Below are 21,627 nucleotides of genomic sequence, written 5' to 3'. Positions count from 1 at the left end.
GGACAGATGGCCCCATGGTTCTCCTCTGAAATTTCCAGCCCTACTATGGGTGTTTCTGCTCATGCTTTCTCTCTGGGTGAGGGTGGGTATCTGAGTGTGTGAAATCTCCAAATGAGTTTTTTTCATTTAATAGTGATGTCTGATACAGTATTTATATGACCATCTTTTGTTTTCTTAAACCTTGAAATGGCCTATATAAGAGCAATGGAGGTATTACGTTTAAAGCATTTTGGCAGCCATAGTGATGCGTTTGCAACCCAAGTGACAAACTTCACCAATTAGATTTCCCCACTAAGAGCTGATTGTGTTAACATACTGGATTTCCTGGAATGTGACCACATTAGAAAGAAACAATTTCTACATGGATTCTACATCAGATTTTTTTGATAAATATATGGAGAAAAGGACCCCTCCATAATTTTTCTCTAGTGTTTACAGGTATCACAGTAAGTGAAACAGCTATGCAAATAGAAAACACAATCGCTGAATTTGTTTTAGAGGTTCTCTGTTTATAGAAATACAGCATTCATTTGTTGTTGTACCTGGTGGCTATTAACTGCTCTAATTGTGCTGTAGACTCGTTAATAAGTTAGTTGAAGTTGCACATTATAATTTTAAAGGAGTTAATTGAATACTAATCCAATGCGCAGCACAAAAATTATTTGAACCATTCCAAGGAAAGCCGAAAATCCTACCAGCTGCCTTGGTCCTAGTAAATCCCTACCCCTGTGAAACAGAGAAAATGAATATTCAATATTTTTTCCATTTGAGTCTCTTGACATTCTATTGATTCACTTTATTTTCCCAACAATTTTCTGACAGGTTTCCCAATGTGGACTCTGTAAATTCTTTGATATGCATCTTGTGATTACCTTTGAAAATGAGCGCTGTGGCTAACTTTGGGCTGGGGCTTAGAACTCGGGAGCCCGAAGCCCTTCACACTCTGGGAGCCAGCACATTTGTAGACTTTTACTGCGTTACCATGTGATCCTCAGATCTGGGACAGAGTCAAATAGCAGAAGAGGAAGGAGGTTCAAGAGGGCATAAAACCTAAGTTATGTTTGTGAAGCAGGTTACTGTTCTGGGGGATTTGGGGAGCAAAGAGAAGTGGGGGATGGCTAGACCTTAAGATTGTGCTAGTAGGGGAAAATGAAAAAAAGAAAATCACTTAAAGGCAAAAAACTAGGACAAAGAAACTAGTAGGTGTGGCAGGAAGGTAATATCTATCCCAACAACAGTTGTAAAAGGAACAGTCCATTGAGTGTAGAAATGGCAGTGACCTGTGTAGGAGAGAGTGTAGGAACAGGTGAGTCTCACACCTTTGCAGAATCTAAGAGCCGGTCAGTTGATGTCACCATTCTAGAGAGTGCCATTAGCACACAGATAGGTGACACAGGCTCTTTCTTTCCATCCTAACGTTATCCTTTATTGGAAGAAGAGCCTCACCCTTGTAAAAACTAAGTTTGACCAGAATCTTGCAGAGTAAGGAACTGGCATGCAGATCCCTTTGCAAACCTCCTCCCGATCTGCTGTATTACCTTCTCCATCACATTTTGTCTCAGTATCTTGTAGGAGCTTAAGTTCCACTATTTACTCAACTTTGTATCTCTTAGTGTCGAGCTCCAAGCAATCATATAGTGTAATCTCAACAATATTGTAGAATAAGTAACAATATTGTAGAATGAATGACAAAAGAGATGATCCATGATGTAGAAAATGTTCATTAGACCTGACGCCCAAATGGGGCTCCTGTTTCTTCCAGATCAGGAGCAGCTGTATGAAGCAACTGCCCATCTGTTTGTGTATAATTGACCTTAAAGACCATATATACAGCAAGCATTCTTTGACATCACTCTTAAACCCAAGATGCTTTTAAATGCTGTCTTTGGAGTTGCACCTTGAAGGTAGAGATATTCTACTCTATTTTTCTCCTAACACTTTGGGCAGCAGAGATCTCTGACTTCTTCACACTGTTAAACTAACTGGCCTGTTCAATCAAAAATGATCAAGCTGGCTGTTTTGACTGAGTGTTGACTTGGGCAAACAGGCTGTGAGTTTAAACAAAACCTTGATGGCTTTCCTCTCTGCTGATTATACCTCTAGAGGTGACATAATTTTGAAGTAAGTGCAAAATATTCCTGATTTGTCTTCAGGAGGTGGGAGTGGAGTTTTACAAAATAAAAATGAAAAAAGTCAATGGCACATATTGCTTTAGGCTTTGCATAATAGCTTTTAGTTCATGCATTATCCTTCTTGGACACAGTAGTCCCTCAGCTAATATTTGTCAATCAGTGCCTCCCCTCCCCTCCTACCAATCATAAGTTTCAGGATGGACTGTGTCTTCTTAACTCACCACCAACCCCTTGTCTATAGCTGATCAACAAGGAATTGTCATATGTAATAATAGCTGCTGACATTTATTTATTTTTTAAATTAACAATGATCAACAAACAATGACCTAAGGGCCAAATCTGTCCCCACTACCTGTTCTTTTTTTTTTTTTAAGAAAAGATTTATTCTAAAGTACACACCTTTAACAAACAATTACTCATTAAAAAAACAGACTGATAACAAAATTAGATCTTGGTTTACAGATATATTCAGCTTTTAATTGGCATAAGTTCAGAATATGATTAATTTGATTGCCATAAGCTGTTTATGCAAGAAGAATCAGAAAGCTTACTGAAAGATCAGTTTTTAGATTTGATCCTATGTTATTTTCACTAAACTTGGCTGATTTCAGAAACAGGAAGTGACGGAGTTTGATCATTCAAAATTCTTATTAGTAGTTCAATTTCAATAAAATTAAAATACACATGGAGGAATAAGCTACAACCCATATGCAGAATCTGTTCTCACTGTCTCCACCTACCACCAGTACACACTACTATGATCTTTAGCCTAGACTACTGCAATAGTTTTATAACCCGATTCCTGCTTCCCTACACAAAGGAAGATTAAACAGAGCAATATTTTTAAAAACTCGTTGCATCACAACTCTCCTTCATACAATTTCCAGAGACGTCTCTACTTTATAATGAAAGAAACACTCTTCATAATAAACCATAATTCCTTGCACGAGCAGACCACGTGTTGCCACTCCCACCTCAACTCTCAACAGACTCCCCTATCTTACTGGCTTCTTCTTGGCCCTTTGTTTTCTATTTTTTTAAATTAATTAATTAATTAATTATTCTTATTAGTCATCCATTTGATACACATTAGTGTATACATGTCAATCCCAATCTCCCAATTCATCCCACCACCACCACCAACCCCCCGCTGCTTCCCTCGCTTGGTGTCCACACGTTTGTTCTCTACATCTGTGTCTCAATTTCTGCCCTGCAAACCGGTTCATCTGTACCATTTTCTAGGTTCCACATATATGCGTTAATATACGATATTTATTTTTCTCTTTCTGACTTACTTCACTCTGTATGACAGTCTCTAGATGCATCCACGTCTCTACAGATGACCCAATTTCGTTCCTTTTCATGGCTGAGTAATATTCCATTGTATACATGTACCACATCTTCTTTATCCATTCGTCTGTCGATGGGCATTTAGGTTGCTTCCATGACCTGGCTATTGTAAATGGTGCTGCAATGAACATTGGGGTGCATTTGTCTTTTTGAATTATGGTTTTCTCAGGGTATATGCCTAGTCCCACTACCTGTTCTTGTAAATAAAGTTTCATTGGAACACAGCCACATCCATTTGTTTGCATATGGTCTGTAGCTGCTTCTAGGCAACAATAGCAGAGTTAAGTAGTTATGACAGAGACCATATGATCTGCAAAGCCTAAAATATTTTCCCCCTGGCCTTTTCCAGAATCTTTCACCAACTCCTGATTCACAAGGTGCTCTGCACTGTGCAGGCATGTCGTGGATTATCCCTTTCAATTTTCACAATAATTGTACGTGATATGTACTGCAGTTATCCCCATTTTACAGATGAGGAAATAGAGGCACAAAGAGGCTCAGTAAGAGAGCGGTAGAGCAAGAAGCAGAAGCCCGTTAGGAGTAACTCCAAGTCCATGCATCTCACCACTGCCCTGCCTGCCTCTCACCCAGTGAGAGAACAGCTATCCTTGCCTTTGGCAGCGGGAAGCATTCTGTGAATACCTGGAGATGGATGTCAGGGCATGCCTCTACTTCTCAAATGCATCACAAGTACTGCCTACAGTTCCCTGGTGGGACAGGCATGGCTGGGAGTGATTGAAAGCACTGTTGTTGGAAAGGTGAGCTCTGAGGCAACATGGGAGCCCAGTGAGGCACTTTAGCTGTCACCTGATGGCTCTATAAACACTAGGGAAGGGTGTTTGGTGGCCTCATCCCAGGACCCTCTGTGCTGGGCGGCAGTCTCCTGCAGCTCCTCCAAGTCTGAAATGGAAAACTTTCACCTGCTACCAAGACTGGTGCCTCCCAGTCTGCGGAGACTCCGATGGGTGCAGGGGAATTTCATCTTAAGTCGAAAGAGAGGGGACACAGAGGTCAATAGACAACTAGCTGTAATGTGAGTGGACTTCTTTCATTTAAAAAATTTTTTTAAACCCCTCCGCTAATGACTTGGTGATTTTCACAGTAGTAGATGTGCTGACTTAAAAAATCCGTGGGAGGTCAATAATTTTCCCTCTGCCTGTCACTGTGCTGATTGTGGTTCCGATGCACCTTAATTACAGTACCTACAGGTGGAGTATTATACAGTGTTTACATTAATCAGAATAGATTTACTGAGGGAAATAAAACTGCCCGCTTCCTTAGCGTTGCACTCTTATCAGGCAGCAAGGGGGCTGGCGGGCTTCTGGGTTAATGCCCGGAGCTGAGGTCCCGCCTCGTAGCAGCAGCCAATGGTCTGAGAATGTCTCCATCCTAAGCTGGAGCCTTGTGCCGAACCAAGGAATCAGAGGAAAGTTCCAGAAATTGGATCTTCAGGATTATTAGATCAGAGGGGGAAAGTGTGTGTGTGTGTAGAGAGAGAGACAATGAGAAAGATTGTGCAATTGTTTAAAGAACTGATTTTCCATTGTCTGTGGCCATGGGGACAAGAGGAACCCAGGTCACGGAAGGGCATCCCCCCAGGTCTTACTTTTGTATAGGGAGAAGAGGAGGATAGAACCTCCACTGGGAGCTGAAGAGGGTATACTCCGCCATCCAGTTGGGGGTTGGGAGGAAGAGGGCTAGGTTTTGCTGTTGTTGTTTTTTCTATTTTATTTTGTCTTGTGAGTTTTACATAAGGCTTTACGGTAAAATTGATTAGAAGGGAGGCCAACAGCCTCCACTCATCCAGAGGGGCAATTTAGGTGGGTGGCTGACGCCTCCAACTCCTCACTTAATCTCCATCCTTCACATTCCTCATCCACAAAATGGGCTTCATAGTATTACCTGCCTCACAAGGTCACTCGGGGGGTTTATTGAGATAATATGCATAAAGCGCTCATAACAGTGCCTGGCACATAGTAGGTGCTCAGTTAAAGTTAGCTATTATTTTCAGAAGTCGTGAACATGGACTTTTAGAGGCAGGGAAACATAGTCTCTAGTCCTGTCTCTACTAGTTAAAAGTAGTGATGTTATCCAAGTTACTAAACTTCTCTTGGCTTTAGTTTACCCATCCATAAAATGGGGATAATAGTACCTTTAATGAGGGTTGAGTACAAAAGACTTTGCGTATAGTGGACGCTCATAAATATTAGCTATTAGCAACAAATTGGAGTGTGTTCTAATCTTTAGGAAATGACAGGTCCTAAGTGCCTGATCAAGTTGTTGAAGTGATTTCTTTCTTCTCAACGTGGTAGTTAAGTCCCTAGTCTTTCCCAGCAGGTCACGCCTGAGTTCTTGGTTAGGTCTAGACTTGGCTAATGGAGTCCCTGAGCACAATCTCCATCCTAAAAAAAGAGGTTGCAAAACCGTAGTGTGTACTTGAGAGGGAAAGCCCTGGGGAGGTTCCGAGGATGACACAAAGCCAGAGGAAAACATTTCAGTGGAAATAATCCATGCACATTTCAGAAGCAGGTCCTTGAATTGGCCCTGTTCAAGAAATGGACATGGAGGGGTGGGATAGGGAGGGTGGGATAGAGGGAGATGCAAGAGGGAAGGGATATGGGAACAGATGTATATGTATAACTGATTCACTTTGTTATAAAGCAGAAACTAAAAAAAAAAAGAAATGGACAAGATGCTGAAGAGTTATATATTTTGAAAATAACTTACCCATCCATCTTTGGGAGTGACAGGCCTGTCACTATTGTGCACAGCAGTCGAGCCTTCCTCTGGGCAGAACCAGAGCCAGCAGGCAGGGAAGGCCCAAGGTGACACGTTAAAGGCAGCTCAAGGCCCTCCGGGCTTTGGGTCCATCCTCACCCTTGCTGAATAGCCTTTCTGCAGGAGCGATTTTAAGGTTAAAAAACATCCAAAGAGGAAGGAAGTGGGGAGAGAGAGGGAGGGAAAACCTCACTCTTGTCTCTCCACCGACCTCATTTACTCTTCTTTACTTTCGTTAGTGAAACGTGAACCTCACGCATGACGTGAGGGAGTCCCAGACAGAACAGGACTTTGCCATCCTCTGCTGGATCATTCCTTCTTTATGCTGTCGCTCATGGAGACCCATTGTTACGCTGGGGCACTTGGGTGATCTAATCGTAAAAGGTCCAAACCTGTCAAACTATTACTTCTGGCTTGTGTGATCCAGTAAGAACCCCCCTCCCCTGCTGCCAGGAGTAGCTGCTCAGCTGGGACTGGACTCGGCCTGGCAGGGAGGACATTGTGTGGACACAGTCCCTGTCTCACCTGGAGCCCTTTTTGCCACTTGCAATGATATTGTTTCATTTCAGTGCTTGCAGCTAAAGCTGACCTTTCTTTGCATTACAACTCGTTTCATTAACACCCTTTTCTTTCCTTCCTCGGTGTGAGCTTTTGTCATTTGGTTTTGGTGGCCAGATTGCTTGGGGGGATGGTACAGCCAGCTGGGGCGCTACAGTGGGCACTGTGGCGGTACTTACAAAAGACTCAGATGCAATTCCTGCTTCCCCATTCCCTTTAGAACTTCAACAAAATAATATTAACAGAGTAAACGACTCACTGATATTTAGAAATCTAGTGTCCTGGAACCAAAATGGATCTGAGGGGATTATAAAGCATTAAGCCCTCAATTTAAAAATGAGGAAAGTGAGGTAGGTCACACAGTGCATGGCTGAGCCTCCAAATAAGGGCTGCCCTGAGGCTTCCCATGATCCAGGAGAGCTATTTTGCCATGAATCTGGAGCACGGTCTCAAGATACATAACTAGTTTAAGTCCGTGATAAATATTAGATCATTTTAGGATGATCTGTTTAGTCTTTTAATCCAGATAAACAGTACCCTGTCTACAATAATGGCTTTAGAGCTATGGTGTTAGTGGGCAGAGAGGAAGAATTAGCATAGTATTTGCTTGTATGTAAGTGGGGCTTTCGTGTTTGAAATCACTGGGTAGAACAGAGTCCTTGAAACCGTTGTGAACAATGGTCATAGAGAAAGAAAGTGCTGGACTCACGGCCAAGAAAATGTTTGCTGCACAAAAATTCACTTGGGCAGGAAACTTCACCAGTTATAAACTGGTGGCATTTCCAGATGAGTGGCATTTTACTTTATGGCCCTCTGCATCACGCTCGGTCGCTCCGAAATGATTACATAAGGGACTGGTTTTATTACGTGAGCTCACTTGGTACCTCTGCCTCCAGGGTGTCCTGGGGGAAGACAAGGTAGGGTGGTTGATTAAGAGCACCCAAACTGAATTTGTAGACCTGATTTCCTGCCCCGTTGCTGCCTCTCAACAGCTGTGTAACTGGGCATATTTCTCTGTCTCTGTTGATTTTAGGTTCTGGTTTAAAGACTTTGCACTAGAGAACTTAATAACATGGCCAGATTTAGTAAAAACCAAAACATCAGAAACACAGGCATCTAGTTAAATTTGCATGTCACACGAACAGTGAGCTTTTTTATGTATAAGTAGGTCCCACACAATGTTTGGGACATTCTTACACAAAACAACATTATTTTTCTGAAATTTAGCCGGGTTATGCTGTATTTCATCTGGCAAGCCTAGTCTGTAAAATCCTTTGGACCTTAAAATTGAATTCTGTCATGAACATATCTGACTTTGTTTCTAAGAGAGAGTGGGCTTGCTCAGTGAGGGGAGGGGGAGAGAAGCAATCCCCTGAAAATGCCAGCCAATTTCCAGTGTGCAAAGGGACGACAGTTCACAGCATCCAGAGGAACAGTGTTTTAGAAAACTCTCTTCATTTTGAGAGGTAGCCCCTGAGGACACAGCAGGCTCCTCAAGGCCCAGGCCCCAGCTATGGCTGCAGAGCCAGACCTCAAGGGTCCAGGTAGCTCTGTCCCCAGTGCTGTGCCCAACGCCCTAGAGAGAGCTGGGTGAAGAAAAATCACTTCTAGTCCTTACTGTACACAGAAGCAATTACAGTTAATCCTGGCTCCATGCCATCATGCACGGAGGACCAGAGAATCCCCACAACAGGGGCCTAAACAAACCATCCTTTAGTGGAACCCAGGAATAGTTGTGGGCCTCCTCTTTCTCCCTAGGTGACGTGGAGATGGCACCCACCTCAACCTGTTTTTGTTTGGAGCAGGGTTGCAGGGGGGGCGGGACGGGGACCAGCAAGAGAGAGGGAAGGGAGGGGGACGCTGGAAGTCAGTGTTGCAGGATGGAAATTGCAGATCGCAAAAGGCCTGGTGGCTGGAGGTGGGGTGAGAATAATAAGATTTCCAACATAGCCTTAAAAAGTATTTGCAGGTAGCGCTTTACCCTGTGTTACAGTGAGGGCCCTCCCTGAAGAGTAATGACCACCTCTTTGGTCCATTTAGTTTGTGTCTTTTACAGTCTATCAGAGATGAGTTTCCTGGAGTCTGGGATCCCACTCAAGGCTGTGTGGAAACATGCAGAAGTGTGTTGATTCCATTTCCACAGTCCTCACATTCTGCCCTTGAGAGGGGCCCTCCACTGATTTCTGGAATGGATGGGCAAACGACCCCAGTGTCTCCAAAAGCACTTCTGAATACCCACCCTCCCCGCCACACACACACACACGCACGCACACGCACACGCACACACATACGCAGCCAGGACCTGAATGAACGGGGACACCCAGACAGCTCCCATGAATTCTACCTCACCTCCATAAAGAAGCACGCAGAGCCCTGGTGCGAAGACAACGCGGTTAGGCTACAATGCTTTATAGACAGAGAGAAAGGAGGAGAACAACTCTTTGCTTTGGATGCAAATAAACTCAGCTTCACCTTTAAAGCTGAAAACCTGTGCCCTTGGCAAGACGTCTGGGGACAGTTCCAGAGGTATTAATCTTACTCCGTTTACAAGTTAAATAGGTCTTTCGAAACTGTTTCTCTAGCACTGCTTTTTCTCTCCAGCACAATCTCCCTCTCTCTCGCCTTTTTAGTACAGTCCTAACTCCCCAGCCGCAGGCAGCCCCCCGGGAACGGAGGTCAGGGAACCGACTCGGGTGGATTTCCGAGCCACCCGCTGGCTGCGGGGTCGGCCAGCAGATGGCGCTGTGTCGCACAGTATGGACCCTGCGTGCCGGCCGGCGCAGGAGCGGGCAGACTGCTCAAAGTTTCTAGTGCCATTCCTGGACCGAAACAAATGTTTGTGGAATTAAGTAGTGATTTCCTTTAGTCTGCGCGACTCTTACTGGCTGTGTTTTCAGGCTCTAGATGTTAACATATGCCATATATTGCTTTTTCGGGGGGAAATCGGGGGTTTCCAAGCACATTTAAACCCATCCTAACTGCTCACGTCAGCTAGTCAAGGTCTGCATTTTCTGATAAAAATAACCCAAAAAACTTCCTTATTAAGAGCTAGAATGGTTTGGAAGACAAAGAAATGCTGGAAAATGTAAGTAAACAGAACACCTAAGATTTTTCTTAGAGGGGGAGGGGGATTCTTTTACCAGACTCAAAAATAAAGCATGAAAGTGGACAGCATGAAACTCAAGGTTTGGGTGGAAAAAGAGTCAGGTCGCTGGCTGCCGGGGTTGGGAGAACTGGAGTTGCCTTATATGATTGCTGGAAACACTTGGGTGCAATGACCGTATGTATATAATTGTGGAGAAAATTTAGGAGATGTGCTGGTCTTCAGGGCACAGCCAGAAGGCCATGGGTTTTCAGAGCCAAGTTAAGCAGCCGTGGATTACGGTGATAGGAATTGTCAGTGCTATTGCTCCACGGGGCCAAGTGGCCCCATTAGTTAGGGCTCAGTATGTATTTAATGTTGTCATAAAATCCATCTTCTCAAAGTAAGCAAGGCAACTCTGTGTGCATCTCCAACAGGATGTATGCAGCTTTGTTTGGGATAATGGATTTGACGTGACTAAAAACGGTGGGGATTAGATGGACCTGGCACGGATAAATATGACTAATTGTCATCTTGCATCAGCATAAACATGGCTAGCACTGCAGACTAGGACAAGATGGGGAAGCCAGGGAGTTTGGGCGGGACGAGGCGCTGCAGAATTGATCGTAACTGATTGATAAAGCAGGGGTGGGACGGAGCATGGAGGAGGTTTTCCCTTACGTGTGGATGTGAACAGAGCTTTTTTAGAATTTCCAAGCACTTTATTGCTTAAATTGGACTGTGTGTTGCCGCCCTGCCGAGTGAGCACACAGCTGTCTGCCGCGTGCAGAGTGACTTTGGGCTTCTCTTTCTTAAATGCTGATTAAACTTTTGAAACTGGCAGAACGTCCCAATTCATCTTTTACACAAGAGAATAGGTTTTGAAATCTTGTTTTAGACTTTTCAGAAGTTTTCAGCAAGTGACCCAATTATATTATTTCTGTTTGTATACATAGATAATGTTTAACTTTCCTAACCTGTTTTACTTTTTTTTTTTTTTTTTGTAAATCAGCAGCTATGGCTACACGGAATTTTTTTTTTTTTTTTTTTTTAGATAATGAATAAATACTTCTAGTACTGAAATACAATCTTTTAAAGGAAGAAATATTCTCAGACTTTGAAACTTAATCATTTGAAACAGTAATTATATTTAAGGTGATTAAATAATATGATGAGGTATATTCATTTACTAACATACGGTTTTTCACAGTTGATGCCATTTTTTTCACCTGTTTCCATTTTTTAAGCTAAAGTTCAAGGACATTTTTCTAACCAAATGTCATTTATAATGTCAATGTATGCTGTTTATATCATGAACATTGTTAACTAGTGAAATGGAACTTTCGTTCTGCCACTCATAGCAATATTTAAGCCTTACCAAATATTATAAACATTGCAAATTCTATCCATAATATCCAGAAGCTGATTTTGGATCAAATTTAGAGCTGTCTTTCAAACAGAGCCACATTAAATTTAAAATTAGTCAAGGATTACAGTTTGCTATGAAGAATGTCTCCACCTCCAATATGAGCAAATGTCATCAAAGTGAAAGGAGAAAAAAAGAAAAGAAAAGAAAAGATGTGATTGTTTTGACACAAGTGAGAGAAGCTTAGTGTTGCTTCATTTTTAACCTCACTTCAAATTATCTTTTAACCACCCTGATATTTCTGCGTGGAGATAATCACATCTCATCAGCCTTCTCAAAACTCCGTAGCTCCGTACCCAGAGCTAATGCTCCTTGTTAAATCATATTGCTAAACAAAATGTTACAGCTCCCGCAGCAGACAGATGAAAAGCAGCTTTGCTGGACGGCCTTTTTTTTTTTTTTTTCCTTTCCATCATTCAATTTTATTTTCTTTCCTTGGGTAATTTTCATCTTACATAAGGTATGCGAATGTTTTCCCTAGAAAGTCAGGACATGAGCTTAAAAAAGGTAAAAGCAAATCTGCCCTATAGATGAAGAGAGAAACCTGTTGAAATGCTCCTGGGAAAATAATAGAGACAGGGATTCACAGGCACATTTAATAGAAGAAAATCCTTCTTAAATGTTCTTCTGAAACATGGGGCTTCAGGAGAAGAAAAAGTGACCCTGGTTTTAAACATACACAATCGATGATTCCTTAACATCATTTAAGAATTCACATATCATTGAGGTTTAACAAACACATGAAGAACACTGGGCTTATTTATTTGAGCAGTTTTGCATCTGCAGGTGTAAAATCAAAAGCCCTCTGCTTAACATTTGAAAAACTGGTATATAAATGACTGACTGCCTTATCTTTATACAATTTGCCTTACTTAACTTCACTTCCTCTCACTTTGTCATTTAATTTGTACAAAATCAGTTTCCAAATCAGAGTGACTATCATCTATTAGTCCCCCTGGTGACAGAGGGCAGGGCATTGTTGTAGCTGAGTTAATAAAGCAGAAACACAAGCCTAATTACTGGGGAGATAAACCATGCTGGCAGGGGTTACCTTCCTCAAGGTCTGGAGCTATCTGTACCCAGACATTTCGTAAGGAGAGTGTGTGTGCTAAGGACAGACAGAGACCAAACAGGTGGGGTGTGTTTGTTTTCAGAGAGCAATACTGATAAATTTCAGAAATTGTCTTTCTGAGAGGATGGTGTGGTAAACTGTGCATATACACGGGGCAGGGAGGGGAAGGGAGCAAGTGAATATTCATTAATCAAATGAGATAATGGCGGGGGGGGGGGCGAAGGTGCTTCATAACTGCAAGGGGGGCAAAGCAAATAGAAAGTGGCATTTTTGTTACAAAGGCATGTATGTATGTTTAAATAAGCCTACATACACATGTGTTAAATAGCTCTGAGGTGGTGGTGGTGTGTGTGTGTGTGTGTGTGTGTGTGTGTTTATATGAGAAAGAGAGAGAGATTGAGAATGCCTCTCTAATGCCAGCAGTTACATGATGGAACGTACCCCTCTATGGAAAATTTTAAATATATGGATATTATATATATAGTGTAATGTGTGGAATCATACTGTATATAGCATAATGACTCAAACAACTTTTATAGCATAGAACCTGATTGAAAAATCTGATTTATTGATGGTTCAGAAGGCTGTATTGTGTTTTTATAGGCTTAACTCATGCATATATGACTATACCATATTTATGCAAATTGCAGTCATGCTGAGAAATTTCACCATCCTGTATACTTTTTCATATGTAATATGCAAGACTGCAACACTTTTATCGAGACTGCCATCCTCCCCAATTCCCTCCTTCCAAAGTAAACAAACAAAAAAGCCTACCTGTGTAACTAACATTTAAGAGATATTCATAAAAAGAGAAAAAATAATACAGTTCCTGACTCCTGATTTGGATGGCTACAGTCATCAGTGGATACTGTAACAAAAGCTGAGAAACTGTGTTTAGAGAGTGAATCTATTAATGCAGTTTTGTCCAACAAATATTAAAATTGCAAAGTAATTTGCCCATTTGACAATGGCTAATGAACTTAAGTATGCAGAATGAACTTTAATAATTGAGGAAATTGTGCAGTTAAGCTGAGAGCAGCTGAAAATTACAAATAAAATGAACTCTCTAGTTTAGCAAGACTATCACTACTTCTATTACCAACCAGTTTGTGTGGGTCTCAAGAAAGTCTGGAAACTTTCAGGTGACTGTACATTTATTGTGATGATTTACCATAAAGATATTGACCTCATTTTTTAAAATAGAAATGAGCACTAATACTTCTTTTCCACAGTATGTTTCTGAATTGCCATGTGGCTGGAATTATACAAAAGGTCTCATTGGCAGGCTGAGTTTTAATTTTGATTTCAGGTTTATGATCCTGTGTCTATTTTAAATTTAAATGGATTACATTCAGCAAAAAATCCTTTTACTAGCCTGGCTTGGCTGTCTCATACTATTAGGCTCTATATGTCCAGCTTTTACAAATCTGTTAATACATAAAACCATAAGAAGCCTGTTATGTTCAAACCAGGTTAGACTGAAGACATCAGATTAATATTTGATAATGTAGAAGAGCCCTTAATCAGATTTGCTTATTTCATGTCAGAATGTTTCTGCAATTATCATAATTGTTGTGCTAAATATGTTTGTCTTTGTATCTGGCTTTGGGCATAATCTTCTCTCTTGAAAGCCACTCAATGTGGAACTTCAGATTCCTGCACAAAACCCAATTAATATTAAGATGACAAGCCCCAATGAGCTCCGAAGAGGCAACAGCTGAACAGACTCTAACATTCTTAAGTACAGATACTTGAGTGATCAAGTACATCTGAGGGAGACACACAATTCAATAATCCCTTTCTCAAGAAAGTCAAGAGCCCTGTGAGATACGAGGGAAATCAAAGGAACACATCAGAAAGAAAATGACGGGTCTGGTCCTGTAGCGTCTCTATTAAAATGCAAAAGTTATGGATTTTTTTTCAGGATGATGGGAACCTTTTCTGTTTTTATTGATTTCTTTTTATAGCTTGATGATTTCTCTAAGATTATCTTAAAAGCTTAAAGAAAAAAGGGGCCTCATCAAAAGGTATCTTGCATGACAGAAGTGTATATAGTTTTGGTTAACATGATGGGGTGAAGGCTCTTACAGTCCGGGAAGAAAGGGATTCTGCTAGTTCGTCAGCCTGGGGAAGGGCTGCAGCCTCCATGGTAAAATGAACATCTTACTGCCACATTTGGTGCATGCATGTGGCAAACCCAGCCTGCTTGCCCCTGCACCAGTAAGGAGAGATGAGCAGGGGGCTGAAGCTACCCGGGCATTCCCCCAGAGACAGAGTCATAAAGCACTGTATTAACAAACATGTTTTCTATTCGTGTTGTGTAAAGCCTTCATACCCTGACCCCCCATTTCCTAGCATCCTGGGTGACTCCTTGGATTTACAGCTAACTTCACTGTCCAGAGGTGACATCCTAACCCATTGATTTGTAATCAGAAATTGGTTTCCTGTCACTTTAAAAGTGAGGCACTAAGGGGCAGTAAAAACAAGGCTGTCGGAGCTAAATGGAGCTATAGTTCAGACTCAGGGCCATTACACACTACCTTCCCCATGTACTTATTACATTAAAAAACCTCTGTAGTGCACTTTAAATAGCCGGTGACACCCTCCTAGGTGACTTGTGGCTCTGTGAAATCAGTTTTGTAGAAAGTCCTTCACATGTGCCAAAACAAAACCAAAAAATAAAAAAAAACCAGTGTGCCTGTGTTTGTGCATAAGAACGTGCCAGTCCCAGTCCACTGAGTGAGTCTCTACGCCCAGCATTTCAGCGGCAGGAGGTCCCAGTCGTGGTTACGCAACATCACCTAGAGCTCACTTTTCTCAGGCATCAGGAAACGTGAAACCAACCAAAGTGGCCCTTGCTTGTTGTCTGATAAATCTGGTGGAGCTGTGGAGTCTGCCTGCCCAATTTCAGGGTCTCTCCTAAGTGAGAAGGGCCCGTACATATACCCACGTCCATCCCCCTCCAGACACCCAACTACCCACCTCCCACACATGATACCCTGACAGTTTTTTCAGATGTCCCCTTTACAGTAAACAATAGAGAACAGGGATAATTAAAATCGAAACTACCTAGCCTGGAGTAGAAATAGGCTTCTCCGACTTAGGCTTACATTTTCAAAGATACATGTGCTTGAAAATTACCAAGAAAAGGTTTTCAGAGATTCCTCTTATAAACCAGACACAAATTCCACCCAAATTCAGCTCCTGGTTGGCCCCAGAGCCCCCATTTCCTTTCTCTGCTTGTCACAGCAAGGCAGGATTTCCCTGGAGAGAGACCCTCACCCTGGCAGTAATCTAGGCGCCGTGCACCATTGCATCAAAATAGACTCTTTGCCACACAAGCGTGGACAATTCTACTCACAGAGTGAATTGCCCCAAATGGTGAGATATTTGAAACGAAATGTGTTCCTGTTGCCTTCTGAGGTTCCCACTAATTAATATTCAAAAGACTCAAAGAGGAAAAATGGATACCTAAATCATACATATGTATATGCCTTTTAAGCTTTATTATAAAGGCAAAATAACCCCTTACTTGGTTAAAATCCAACTTGAGTCAACATACAAAGGTGACTGCACTGTAATACTAGACAGATCTGCATTATGTAGGCATGTTCCTGCACCATCAGAATCTCTCAATAGTAATTATTATACCAAGCACCCTGTTGGCACAATTACACTAAAGCTCTAATTAGTAGCAGTAAGATTAGAACCCCTACATGTTAAATCTGTAGAAGCAACGCTGAGTGAAGGATTTAAAACAGTTTCAAAACATTGTATTGTCTTTATTACAGTCTTTATACTTCAGTAAAGAAGGGTTTTCTATAAAATGCTCTTAAAATAATCTGGTCCTGTCACTAAAAATAGGAAAGATAAGGTAATTGCAGTCAAACCTAGTGAGTCGGCTTGCTACCTAGGTGCGTTAAATCGAAAATGACAAATCTAGTGAACTCTACTGGGAGATCCATACTTCCTGTCTGCTGGACGCATTGGTATTTTTCCAACCATCAGCCAAGGGAACATGCAGGGGCCATACTTGTCACGGGCCTGCCTTTTCATTACCTCCGAGAAGCCAGGAGGCAGGCATCGGGAGCGAAATCTCCCTCACCAGTCAGATTGCAGCATACGGAGATTTACCTGTCTCCTTAGAGACAGCGGCACTCACATTGGACGAGCGCGTGACTCCTCCCTTCCCACGGAGATGGCACTGGGGCTCAGCTCCCTGCTGGCTGTGAAGCTGGACGTCTGGGTGCCAGAGCTGGGGCCTCCAGGGAAAGGGAAGCAGAAGGGCACACCCCACAGCAGAGGTCTCGGTCAAGCTGAGAGCAGGCTGGGGGTCTGCAGCGCACACCTGAGCTGGGGAAAGCAGAACAGCCACCGCGGGAGTTCTGATCACAGCTCAAAGAGAAGAGGAAGGCAGACGCGGATTGCCACATGCCAGGTGTATCTGTTTGGATCTGGGACTCTCTCGATTGGATTTTCCCGTGAAACTGAGTACTCGCGACTGTGTAAAAAATGTTTTAAGGGCGAAAACCTAGAAGCTTAGCAGGAGGGAAAAACAAAGCCATTTCTTCTGCCTGGTAGTTTCCCCTTCCCTGCCCGCCCCCTACCACCTCCACAGCCAACACTCGTAGTTGAGGAAAGCCAGGCCAAGGCCAATGGAATCTTCTCTGCAGCCTGCCTGCCATCCAAGGGCTCCTCTGGCCACCCAACCCCAGTTATCTGCAAAAATCCCTGGTCCTCTCAGCCCATCAAGTCCCTGAGTGGAAAAATAGGGAATTCTGGGCACATGAAGGTCCTGTGAAGGCTACAGGATCTAGTGGTAAATTGAGCTTATGTTAAAAGATATATATACATAAATATATACATATATATATATACCTCAGCTGCCCTGTGGGCAGAAGTTGGCCTAAGTACTTTGAGACTGCAACATTAAAAACACGGTTATTCTGGAGGAATCTGTCTATAAACATCTACAGAATAGATAAACATTTGAAAAAATTTGCCTGGGCTTTTCCATGGAAGCAAATGCATTATTTATTTCGCTTCTCAAATGCTAAGCCAAACAACTTTGGCAATCTTTATGATGAAAATAGGAGACAGAAATCCCAACATGTTACCGTAGTTCTGCTTTAGTATCACTAAGCGGCATTTATTTCCCTCCGCCAACAAATTTCCCATAACTACAGTGATACCTAGTGAGTGTGTATTTGTAAAGCATACATATGTAGACCTTCGAAATGTGTAGTGTAACTGCTATAAAACTGTCTACACTAATGTACAGTGATAAGAGGGCAGAAGTCAGAGGATGACTTCTGAATCTTAATAATTGTATGTGTTCAGCCATATGTTATATCTAGAAGTGCCATTTACTGTAAAATTGAAGGCCAGGAGAGTATGGCACTTTCTGGCTTCTATATTTTATGTTGGCTTCATAGCCCCAGACTGGAAGAAGGAAGTGAAAACATCCTTCTGCCTTACAGGTTATCTTATTGCCGTCATAATTCCAGTATTTATATGCATGTATGTTTTATCTACAAAAGATATCCACAGGAGAGCTGATCTTTCTGCAACTGTTACAGAACTATTAAATGTATATTAGCATGGTCATTTTTATTTAATGGAAACAAATAACAGTTAATCTTATTGGAAGGGTTAAGTGGGTTTACTTGGTAAAGGGCAAATCCCTTTGGATGCTTTCTTTTTTAAAGAATAGCTGCAGTGGCTGACAGTTGGTCTTTGTCTGAATGTAGCTGAGGACAGATACAGTTTCTTTTTACACATTTATGAAAGTTGTAGATATAGATGCTTAGTAATATGTGGTGGCCTAGGACAAAGAGCAAGCTTGGTGGACAGAGAGGATTAGATTTCAGATCAGTGACAGATGGCTGGCTTAGCAGAGTCAGATAAAATTAAAAGGCGGCGGGGGGGGGGGGGGGGGCGGTGGATAAAAAGAAACCACTTTCCATGTAAAAGTTGCATCTCTTAAGACAATGGCAGCATGTAACATTCAGCTCTCTTCCCAACCCGGTGTCAAGTTCCTAGATTTAAATTCCTACATTTTACTTTGGCCTTTGCAGAAGAGGTGGGATTTTTCTTTGTTGATCAAGTTTGTCAAAGGGAAACTAAGGACCAAAATAATTAACAATTTGCCTTTCAACTTGACCAGCAGAAAGTACTTCCATTTGCACGATGACACTGGATATTTGCACGTGGGTCCGTAGCCACAGCGTTCCTCCTCCTCAGTTGGGGCAGATTTTTATGAGCCTGTTGGTAAGACCCACATTTTTGCTTACTCCATATGCACCATTTAAACTTATCCCATCACCATAACCTTCGTCAAATAACCGTACAACATATTTAGTGTTAATTTGTCACGCTGAAATTATTCATCAGTGTCTTGAGTAAGTCCAGTAATATTTATGGGTTATGCCATTCCATGTTTTCTGGCAATGCAGTTTGCTAGATTTCATAGATTTACTGTGTCTGCTTTTTTATGACTGACATAGCAATAACCAGATTGCAGAGATATTTATGTTGTTTGTGGCTTAGCAAGATAATTAAAGGATATAAATTAATCAAGTGCAATTAATTAGAAACTTTATGTTCGCAGCAGTCCTTCTTTGCATGTATAATTTATATTTATTGATTTCCTGGCTTTCATTAGCCTATGAGATAACAGCAAAAATGCATTAGAGAAGAAAATGTACAATTAGCGTGAGAGTGAACCTTGGCATAATGGATAGATCAGCACATGTTTGGGGCAAATATAAAGCTTTGTTAACTGTCATAAGCAGTTACAATTGATGAGTGGTATTTCACTACGTATCTTTCAGCTGATTAACGGCGTTTTTAAAGAGTCCCCTTAATGGGAAGCTGATAGGTTGGCTAAATTTACATTTTAATCAGAGTATTTATGATAGAGGCAGCCCTAGAAATTCATTGGCAGAGGACGAGGCGACATTTCCTAAGGGACTGGAGCAGGGAGTGGGCTTTGGAGTGTGTCCACTCACCTATTCCTTCTCTTGTCATTTGTCCGAAAGGGTCTGTGTGTGGGAGGGACGGGAACACCAGTGGCCTCCTCATCACCGGCCACGCTTGGGCTAATCTCTTGCAGAAAGGGCCAGATGCCAGGAGAGGGGAACCCCAGTCACACTTGCGTGTCTTCTGTCACTGGGTGTCAAATGCTGGCCCCATGGGCAGCAGCGGTGGCTCCCAAGCTTCCTCACCAAGGGCTCTCGGTAGGAGGGAGTGATATCTTGGCCGGGGGGGAAGGACAACTCCCTAGCTGAGCCTGCTTTTTCTATTTCCCAACTGGGTTGAAAGCCAACCGAACCAGCCCCAAGGAGACCATGCGAGAGACCACAGCCCTGGGTCCAAAGGTGTATCTACTCACGCCCATAGCTCAACAGCTCCCATTTTACACCTAGAAGCAGGGCCTGACCCGGAATCTTAAAGCCATTAAAACTATGGCTCTGCCAAGCAGGAACAGGAGTTAGGATGTGGAACAGTAAGAGGAAACTTTTGAAAGGGAGTCAAAAGTAAATCCTCGCAAGGCAATACCTTGCTCCTTCCTTCAGAAAGGGAGACAGGGGATTGTTCCTCCAGAATTCCCTCTAGAAGACTGAAGTGGAATTTTCCATCACCCTCGTGAGCCATTACATGTCCAGAAGTGAGAAAGGACAAAAGCTATCTCCTAGACTAACGCCCTGTTACCATATCGTGGAGCCTGCAGGGGCAGGTTGGATCTTTTTGTTCATAAAAATAGACTCTCTGAGATGGTGTCATGGGCAGCCCCCAACAAAACACTGCGGGATTGGACAGTTAATAAGGCCACCGAGTGGGATTCATGTCTTGGCTGTTCAAGTGGTCCTTCATGGACCACTCTGCAGGAGAGGACCTATATCTTGTCATTCCCACATGGAGATGGGACAATAGGGCTGGACAGCCATGTTATATGTTTAGAGGGTGTTCCCAATGTGGTCTTCTTTTTTTTTTTTTTTTTTTTTTTTTTACGGTACGCGGGCCTCTCACTGTCGTGGCCTCTCCCGTTGCGGAGCACAGGCTCTGGACGCGCAGGCTCAGCGGCCATGGCTCACGGGCCCAGCCGCTCCGCGGCATGTGGGATCTTCCCGAACCGGGGCACGAACCCGCGTCCCCTGCATGGGCAGGCGGACTCTCAACCACTGCGCCACCAGGGAAGCCCTCCAGTGTGGTCTTTATACGAAAGAATGTCAAGAAGCCGTCTGGAAACAAAAACAAAAGAGCGCTCCCCGAAGGGGACGCGCTCATTCCTGATTCAGAGACAAACCAGGGAGATCCTCAGTTCAGCTCAGAAAAGGACTTGAACAGAGTGACACTGGGGGCCTGGTCTCTTCTCAAGCAAGGACAAAAGCCATTGCCTGAGTCCTGCGAAGGGCCTTTCCCTCTTCTTATTCCTGCTCCTATGCAGCCTGAGGGTTCAGAGCCCCTCCCCTATCTCCTGGTGGAATCCATAAGTGTGGATTGAATATTGACTCTATCTTCCCTGCATCTCCTTGCCCTGGGGCAGTGAGAGTTGAACTAGGTACACCAAAGCTAGGCTACAAATAGGAAATTAGGTTTTATTTATCTCAGTGAGAAGAAACCAGAAATGAGCAAATATGAGATTAATATAAGTGAAGGAGGATACAGTTTCTGCTTTATGTGGTGATAAGCCCCCTTTTTCCTTTTCATACTAATTATTATTATCATTATTAGTATTCTTTTACCCCTCAATTGCCTTAGGATGTTATCCAAGAAGAAGCACTGTATGGGCTGGTGGAAGCTCCACAGTATTATTTTTTTCATGTAATAAAATGTATGTAATGATCATGATTAATGTTTGTTTATTGTTGTATCATTGTGTTTTCCTTCTAGTCTCAGTGTGATACTGGTTTAATTAAACTTGGGAGAGGGTGGGAGTGGGGTTGGGTGACAGTCTTCAGAACTTTATACAATAATGGAGTCTGCATTTGGTTGCACTTACATGTCAATTACAACGAAGATGTCCCCATAAATGACTGATTCTGTTTGTTCTTTTAAAGGAAAGTCCATTCCCCATCCTTTATTGTGTAATTTACAGATAAATTTGTTGTGCCTCAGACCAAAGGCTTTTATGTACAGAAATTGCAATGACAGTAGAGATTATGGTAATTGAAAAGTGCTCTATTTTAGGTTTTTCTCTGATCACATGGAATGATCATCAGCA

Source organism: Mesoplodon densirostris, chromosome 19, assembly GCF_025265405.1.
Source record: "Mesoplodon densirostris isolate mMesDen1 chromosome 19, mMesDen1 primary haplotype, whole genome shotgun sequence".
Classification (NCBI taxonomy): Eukaryota; Metazoa; Chordata; class Mammalia; order Artiodactyla; family Ziphiidae; genus Mesoplodon; species Mesoplodon densirostris.
The sequence above is the reverse complement of the archived record's forward strand: the minus strand, read 5'-3'. Positions refer to the sequence as shown.